The sequence below is a fragment of the Crocuta crocuta genome, unplaced genomic scaffold, assembly GCF_008692635.1.
Source record: "Crocuta crocuta isolate KB4526 unplaced genomic scaffold, BGI_CrCroc_1.0 scaffold125, whole genome shotgun sequence".
In the NCBI taxonomy this organism is placed as follows: domain Eukaryota; kingdom Metazoa; phylum Chordata; class Mammalia; order Carnivora; family Hyaenidae; genus Crocuta; species Crocuta crocuta.
In genome coordinates, this window is record NW_027531143.1 from 8,489,214 (window position 1) to 8,498,667 (window position 9,454).

The following is a 9,454-nucleotide window of genomic DNA, read 5'->3' on the forward strand; positions in this document are numbered from 1 at the left end:
AACAGGCAACTCAATCAACAGTTGCTCATCAGTTGCTGAAATATATTGGATTCCATGAGCAGCACTAGGGAGACAATAAGTAAAATGTGGCTTTTAATCATGAGGGTTCAGATCCCAGTAGGAGAAGACAGACAACCAAATATGTAATTCCATTACAAGTCCTAGAATGGAGGTTTGTACAAAACGTCAGTCACTCTAAAGAAGGAGCAGCGGCTCTTGCCTGGCAGAGTGAGGGAAGGTGAATGGCCTTGCTTGCTGGGTTTTGGAAGACACACAGGATTTTGATGACAAAGGATAGAAAAAGTAGTCTGGACAAAGGAGAGGAAAGAATAACACAGAGGTCAATACAAAAAAAAGTGAGCATTCAGTCATGCACGAGTCACGCCCTGCAGCCCACAATATTTATTTTTTCAGTCTGCAGAATGTTTTTTAAAACATTACTTGTCCATGTTTAAAATGAATTCGTGTACAAAACTTTATTTCTGACTTACTGGAAATGCAAAGATTTAGCAATACTGGGCCCACATTCAACTGATCTTGAGTAATATCTACCCCCTTTAGAGTGAGATCCTTCTCCCTAGCACATCCCAGACCCCACACCCACTACTGTTTTATTTCCAGCCCTCCCCATGGGCATGTGTGGTTGTGACCCCTGGCAGAGCACAGGCTATGGGGTGGCAGGAGAATGCCTTGAAAGAGAATGTGGTAGGAGAAGTCTGGAGCCTTGCTTGCCAAGTGGTTTCAGACTTTTCCATGTGGGTAATGGGGGAGGGTAAAGCAAGGTAGGAAAATAGTGAGAGCTGATTTTTAGGAGAATTGTCTTTGGCAGATAACTTGGAGCATTTAGACGGAATTATGGCATATTTAGGAGGCCACCACAATAGTTCTGGAAAGAGATGATGAAGACTTGTAGTAGGAAGAATGGTGATGAAGATGGAGGCAAGGGAGCAGAGGCATAAACATGTTCCCAAATGTTTTTACAAAAATGTTTAAACATCTAGAAAAGCTGAAAGAATAGTACGATGAATACCAACCTCTACCCAGATTCAATATCAACTCAACAACTGTTATCATTTTGCCATATTTGCTTTATTTACACACGCACACACACATACACACATATGTGTGTGTATTTTGAAAGAAAGTTGTAGATATCATGACACTTCACACCTAGTCACTCAAATACGTATTGTTTAAAAATGAGAATTTTCTTACATGTTGCCACAATCTCATGATCACATCTAATAAAATTAATACTAGTTTCTTAATATCACATATCATGTCATGTAATATATAGCTCATATGGAAATTTTCTCCAATCATCTCCAAAATGTTTAGCTGTTTTTATCAAGCCAAGAGTAAATCAAGGTTCATGTATTGTATTTGGTTGTTATGTCTTCTTAGTTTCTTTTAATCTAGAATAGTTCTTACTCTTTCTCCCCTGATGATAATGACTTTTGGAAGAATCCGAAAAAGTTGTCTTACATAGGGCATCAGAATGGATAAAAAAGAGAGACCCATTTTAAACCTGAGGACACCTTCAGATTGAAAGTGAGCAGATTGAAAACCATCTATCATGCTACTGGACATCAAAAGAAAGGTGGTGTAGCCATACTTATATCAGACAAACTAGATTTTAAACTAAAGGCTGTAACAGGAGATTAAGAAGGGCATTATGTAATAATTATGGGGTCTATCCATCAAGAAGAGCTAACAATTACAAATGTTTATGCACCCAATTCAAGGGCACCCAAACATATAAAACAATTAATCACAAACGTAAGCAATCTTATTGGTAAGTATATGGTAATTGCAGAAGACTTTAATACTCCACTTACAGCAATGGACAGATTGTCTAGACAGAAAATCAATAAAGAAATAATGGTCCTGAATGATACATTGGACCAGATGGACTCGACAGATATATTCAGAACTTTTCATCCTAAAGCAGCAGAATACACCTTCTTCTCGAGTACACACAGAACATTCTCCAAGATAGACCACACGCTGGGTCACAAAACAGCCCTCAATAAATACAAAAGAATTGAGATCATACCATGCACATTTTCAGACCACAATGCTATGAATCTTGAAATCAACCACAGGAAAAAGTCTGGAAAGCCTCCAAATGCATGGAGGTTAAGGAACATCCTACTAAAGAATGAATGGGTCAACCAGGCAATTAAAGAAGAAATTTAAAAATATATGGAAACAAGTGAAAATGAAAACACAACAGTCCAAACCCCTTGGGATGCACGAAGGCAGTCCTAAGAGGAAAATGCACTGCAATCCAGGCCTATCTCAAGAAACAAGAAACATCCCAAATGCAAAATATGACAGCACACCTAAAGAAACTAGAAGCAGAACAACTAAGAAACCCCAAGGCCAGCAGAAGAAGAGAAATAATAAAGACCAGAGCAGAGATAAACAATAAAGAATCCAAACAAAACAAAACAAATCAATGAATCTAAGAGCTGGTTTTTTGAAAAAATAAACAAAATTCATAAACCCCTAGCCAGACTTCTCAAAAAGAAAAGAGAAGGAACCCAAATAGATAAAATCACAAGTGAAAGAGGAGAGATCACAACCAATACCACAGAAACAATTATTAGAGAATACTATGAAAAATTATATGCCAACAAAACTGGACAGCCTGGAAGAAATGAATAAATTCCTAGACACACACATGCTACTAAAACCCAAATGAGAAGAAATAGAAAATTTGAACAGACCTATAACTAGTGAAAAAATTGAATCAGTTATCAAAAATCTCCTAAAAAGAATCCTGGACCAGATGGCTCCCCAGGGGAATTCTACCAGACATATAAAGCAGAGTTAATACCCATCCTTCTCAAATTGTTCCAAAAAATAGAAATGTGAGGAAAACTTCTGGACTCATTCTATGAATCCAGCGTTACCTTGATTCCCAAACCAGACAGAGACCCCACTAAAAAGGAGAACTACAGGCCAATATTCTTGAAGAACATGGATGCAAAAATTCTCAACAAGAAAATAGCAAATCAAATATGAAAAGAATTATTCACCAGGATCAAATGGGATTCATTCCTGGGCTGCAGAGCTGGTTCAATATTCACAAATACATCACATTAGTAAAAGAAAGGAAAAGAACCATCTGATCCTGTCAATAGATGCAGAAAAAGCATTTGACAAAATACAGAATCCTTTCTTAATAAAAACCTTCAAGAAAGTCGGGATAGAAGAACATACCTAAACATCATAAAACCCATATATGAAAAGCCCACAGCTAATATCATCTTCAATGGGGAGAAACAGAGCTTTCTGCCTAAGATCAGGAACACGAGAGGGATGTCCCCTCTCACCACTGTTATTTAACATAGTGCTGGAAGTCATAGAATCAGCAATCAGACAACAAAATGAAATAAACGGCATCAAAATTGGCAGAGAAGAAGTCAAACTTTCACTTTCTGCAGACCACATGATACTCTACACGGAAAACCCGAAAGACTCCACCAAAAGGCTGCGAGAGCTGATACATGAATCCAGCAAAGTCACAGGGTTCAAAATCAATGTACAGAAATCACTTGCTTTTCTATACACCAATAATGAAGCAACAGAAAGAGAAATCAAGAAATTATCCCATTTACAATTGCACCAAGAACCATAAAATATCTAGGAATAAATCTAACCAAAGATATAAAAGATCTGTATGCTGAAAACTATAGAATATTTATGAAAGGAATTGAAGAAGACACAAAGAAATGGAAAAACATTCCATGAATTGAAGAATAAATATTGTTAAAATGTCAATACTACCCAATGCAATCTACACATTCAATACAATCCCAATAAAAATTGCACTAGCATTCTTCTCAAAGCTAGAACAAACAATCCTAAAATTTGTATGGAGTCACAAACGACCCTGAATAGCCAAAGTAATATTGAAAAAGAAAACCAAATTGGGAAGCATCATAGTCCCATACTTTAGCCTCTACTGCAAAGCTGTAATCATCAAGACAGTATGGTATTGGCACAAAAACAGACACATTGGGGCACCTGGGTGGCTCAGTCAGTTAAACAAAAACAGACACATAGGCTAATGGAACAGAATAGAGAACCAAGAATTGGACCCACAAATGTATGGCCAACGAATCTTTGACAAAGCAGGAAAGAGTATCTGATGGAAAAAAGCCTCTTTAACAAACGGTGCTGGGAGAACTGGACAGCAACATGCAGAAGAATGAAACTAGATGACTTTCTTACACCCTACACAAAAATAAACTCAAAATGGATGATAGACCTGAATGTGAGACAGGAAACCATCAAAACCCTGGAGGAAAAAGCAGGCAACCTCTTTGACCTCAGCCACAGCAATTTCTTGCTTGACACATCTCCAAAGGCAAGGGAATTAAAAGCAAAAATGAACTTATTGGGACCTCATCAAGATAAAAAGCTTCTGAACTGCAAAGGAAACAATCAAAAAAACTAAAAGGCAACTGACAGAATGGGAAAAGATATTTGCAAATGACATATTGGATAAAGGTATCCAATATAGTATCCAAAATCTATAAAGAACTTCCCAAACTCAACATCTGAAAAACAAATAGTCCATTGAAGAAATGGCCAGAAGACATGAACAGACACTTCTCCAAAGAAGACATCCAGATGGCCAACAGACACATGAAATGATGCTCAGCATCACTCATCATCAGGGAAATATAAATCAAAGCCACACTGAGATACCACCTCATGCAGGTCAGAGTGGCTAAAATGAACAAATCAGGAAATCACAGATGCTGGAGAGGATGTGGAAAAATGGGAAGCCTTTTGCACTGTTGGTGGGAATGCAAACTGGTGCACTGCTTCACAGTGTGGAGGTTTCTCAAAAAATTAAAAATAGGGACACCTGGGTGGCTCAGTCGGTTAAGCATTTGGCTTCAGCTCAGGTCACAATCTGACGGTTCATGGGTTCAAGTCCGTTGGGCTCTGTGCTGACAGCTAGCTCAGAGCCTGGAGCCTGTGTCTGGATTCTGTGTCTCCCTCTCTCTCTGACCCTCCCCTGCTCATGCTGTCTCTCTCTCTCTCTCAAAAATAAATAAAACATTAAAAAAATTAATTAAAAAATAAAAATAGAACTACCTTACAACCCAGCAACAGTGCTACTAGGAATTTACCTAAGGGATACAGGAGTGCTGATGTATAGAGGCACATGTACCCTACTGTTCATAGCATCACTTTCTTTTTTTTTTTTTTTAATGTTTTTTTTTNTGAGATCATGACCTGAGCTGAAGTTGGACGTTTAACTGACTGAGCCACCCAGGCGTCTCCTAGCAGCACTTTCAACAATAGCCAAATTATGGAAAAAGCCTAAATGTCCATCAACAGATGACTGGACCAAGAAGATGTGGTTTATCTATACAACAGAATATGACTTGGCAATGAGAAAGAATAAAACCTGGCCATTTGCAGCAACGTGGATGCAACTGGAAGGTATTATGCTGAGTGAATTAAGGCAGTCAGAGAAAGACAGATATCATATGTTTTCACTCATATGTGGATCTTGAGAAACCTAACAGAAGACCATGGGGAAAGGGAAGGTGAAAAAAAAGTTACAGAGAGGGAGGGAGGGAAACAATAAGAGACTCTTAAATACAGAGAACAAACTGAGGGTTGATGGGGTAGGATAGGAGAGAGGGGAAAATGGGTGATGGGCATAGAGGAGGGCACTTGTGGTGTTGTGTGTAAACGATGAACCATGAGAATCTACCCCAAAAACCAAGAGCACACTTTACATGCTGTATGTTAGCCAAGTTGACAATAAATTATATTTTTTAAAAAAAGTTGTCATGTAAAATATCTCACTTTAGGAATTCCTCTGTAGTTACTGAGTAATTTGGTTGTTCTTTGATTTCCTATATTTCCTATATATTTGAAGTTAGGTCTAAAGGCTTAATTAGATTGAGTTTAACACTTTTGGCAAGAATAGTTCATAAATGACTTTGTGAATTTCATCTGCATCATGTCAGAAGGAATATGATTGAAGGTTATCCCATATTATTGGTATAGTCAACCTAGTAACTTACCAGATTGCTTCCTTGCAAGTCACCTGTGTGATGACACTTTGTCACTGTGTGAATATGTTCTGAAATACTCTTTCACCATTGATGATCCTTGCTTGAATCAATTATTTCATTGGGGGTTGCAAAATAGTGACTTTCAAATACAATCCCTCCTTCTTTGGCATTCTTTTCTAAAGATGAGTTTTCCCTCATCAACTAGGATGATATACACAATTCCACCTAAAAAGACAAAGTAAATGTTTAGTTCTTTTCCTTTTACTATCAGTATAGTAAAAGGATTTGTTACTTTGAACGGTAACAATTTCAGAGTAAGGATTTGTTACCTCTAATGATGTAAATGTTTTTTTTTTTCCTTCTATTATTTTTTGGATATCACTATAGATTCATGACTTTTATATTTTCAATGTTTTGTAGTCAGTTACAGTTATCTTCAAATTGTCCAAATCTGTATAGTGGAAGCCCTTTAAAACTAGCTCTCACATCCCTTTAACGTGACCCCATAAATCATTGAGCACTTCCTTGGTTTTTAGCATCACAAGACATCCTAAGCTCACCTTGTAGTTTCCCAGCTCAACAACTAGAATGAGCTATTTCTCCAAAGGTCATAGTTTTCTTCAGTAGGTCAAATGATGACTAGAAACAAAAATATGGATCTAGATGTGTTTATTGCTGAAGGGATATCATTGATTCTATACGCTTCTAGTAGACAAAGCTAGGATGGATAGACAGTTGTGAGTATGCACATATATATTTTAAATTCATGAATCCATATTGATATGTTTCATTCAAATTTAATATTATAGTTTAATATTACAAGTATTTTCCTATGGATGGATGAACAGAAGTGGGTAAGGAGTTGTACATGTGAGGTAAGGAATAGAAAGGACAAGAAAGACTCCCTAAATTCTTCGATTGAGAATCTGAGTCTGGATGGATGGCACTGTTGCTGCCATATTACTGAGATAGGAAGTAAGAAGAAATAGTGGCTCAGTCGGTTAAGCGTCTGACTTTGGCTCAGGTCATGATCTCACGGTTCATGGGTTTGAGCTCTGTGTTGGGCTCTGTGCTGACTGCCAGCTCAGAGCCTGGAGTCTGTTTCAGATTCTGTGTCTCCCTCTCTCTCTGACCCTCCCCTGCTCCCCTGTGGTCTCTCTCTCTCTCATAAATAATAAAACATTAAAAAACTAAAAAAAAAGGAAGTAAGAAGAAATAGAAAAATTCCTGGGGTATGGGTGAGGGATGAGAACTCAACTATATATAGCTCAATGTTTCATTATATTAGTTGTAAAATTAAATAATCTGTTTAAGAAGTGACACACACGGGTGAGTCAGCATCAAGGATTTTACATAGGAGTAGAAATGTAAGCTATATTCAAAGTACCAGCCAAGAGTAATCTAACATTGAGTATTCTTCACACATTGTTAACATCTGCCACATCTCTGTACCCCAGTTCATGGATGAAGCCTGATACCCAAGTATGGCTTAATTAGGGTAAGAAAACTGAGCTCAAGCAAAGGAGGAAAGAAAGAAAAACATTAAGGTCAAGATATTCTGAGAAGTAAAGGAGAAACACTAAAAACAGCCCTGGATTTAAAACATGCTGTATAAGTTTGCCAGGGCTAACATAACAAAATACCCCAGACTGGGTGGCTTCCACAACAGAATGTTATCGTGTCACAGTCTGGAGGTTAGTAGTCCAAAAGCAAGGTGTTAACAGGTTTGTTTTCTTCTGAGTCCTCTCTCCTTGGCTTGCTGATGGCCACTTTCTCCCTGTGCCCTCACCTGGTCTTTCATTCCTTTGTCTCTATCTGTGTGTCCTAATCTCTTTTTTTTTTTTTTTTTAACAAATAGTTTATTGTCAAATTAGTTTCCACATAACACCCAGTACTCATCCCCACAAGTGCCCTCCTCCATGCCCATCCCCCATCCCCCCACATCCATCAGTCCTCAGTTTTTGTCAGCATTCAAGAGTCTCTCATGGTTTGCTTCTCTCCCTTTCCCCCACCATTTCTGCCCTTCTTCTCCTCCTTGTTCCTCCGTCAAGTTCCTTCTAATCCTCCTATACGTGCAAACATATGATATTTGTCCTTCTCTGCCTGACTTATTTCACTCAGCATAACACCCTCAAGGTCCATCCATGTTGCTACACATGGCCAGAGTTCATTGTTTCTCACTGCCATGTAGTATTCCATGGTATAGATAAACCACATCTTCTTGATCCATTCGTCTGTGGATGGACACTTAGGCTCTTTCCATGTTTTAGCTATTGTTGAGAGTGCTGCTACGAACTGTCCTAATCTCTTCTTATAAGGACACTGGTTACACTGCAGTAGAGCCCAAAGGACCTCATTTTACCTAATTTTCTCTTTAAAGGCCCTATTTCCCAAGGCAATCACATTCTGGGGTACTGGGGATTAGGACATCAAAATATGAATTTTAAGAGGACACAACTCAGCCCTTAACACACAGGGTAGAAAAAAAACTATGTGATAATGATACATGTTTGAGAAAGTTAGCAAGTCTTCTCTATGGCTATCTCTCATTTCTGACTAGACAAAGACAGCTTGGTAACATTATTACTCCACAACAGCTTGAGCAAGTTTGAGATGATGATTACATGATGAGCCACACATTCATCCACATTTCTCTGGTCAATGATGAATATACAGAGAAAATTGGAGACAGAATATATCCACCCTGTTTCCACCAAGATTTTCTAGGCTTTGAACTTGAGTCATGATGCTTAGCTTTGCTCTCTGCTGAGGTGGAGGGGAGGGCATTTAATCATTGCTTTTTCCTTCTTTTTCAGGACAAGTAGCCCTGTTCCAAATGACTCATCCGATACCAGCCTTAGCTGTCACAAATGATATGGGAGAGGTAGGTTTCATCTATCTTAGAATAGGGAAAATTAAAGAGGAAGTCAATTTTTTTTAAGATGCTAGAAGATTGGCACTTTTATAGATGGGAAAAACAAAGGTCAAAGGAGGGGCTAGGGAAAGACTTGATGACTTGCCCCTGAGGACTTGCGCAGCTACTAAGGACACAGCCTTTTGACTCCCATCCCAGTGTTCTTTCTACTTTACCACAAAGTAAGTAGCTCTTTAGCTATGGTTTAGTTTTTTTCTGTTTTAAAACATTCTTGGAAGTATTGGTTACAAATGACTTGAAATGCCAAAGAACATTCTGGTATAGTGGTTAAGAATCCAGACTGGTCAAACAAACCTGTGTTTGAATCTCAGCTTTATCATCCACTACTAGATAGCCTTCAGCAGGTTGTCTAACTGCTTAAAGCCTCAATTTCCTTAACAATGGAATGGGGGTAATAATAGCACCTACCTCACAGAATGGTCCTGAGGACTTTAACATATTTACCAAAAAAAAAAAAAAAAAAACT

General features: G+C 38.1%; 1 protein-coding gene across 9 annotated transcripts in view; it reads right to left on the minus strand.

The window, feature by feature from the left end:
• DDAH1 (dimethylarginine dimethylaminohydrolase 1) overlaps nucleotides 1-9,454 on the minus strand; it is a 244,067-nt gene that overhangs the window by 169,623 nt on the left and 64,990 nt on the right. For 8 of the 9 annotated variants that reach the window (XM_077771068.1, XM_077771073.1, XM_077771070.1 and 5 more), the window contains one exon: nucleotides 6,063-6,278. The exons of the other annotated variant lie outside the window; for it this stretch is intronic. The gene's annotated coding sequence lies outside the window, so the exon portion shown is untranslated. The remainder of the gene's footprint in view (nucleotides 1-6,062; nucleotides 6,279-9,454) is intronic. 9 annotated transcript variants of the gene reach the window in all.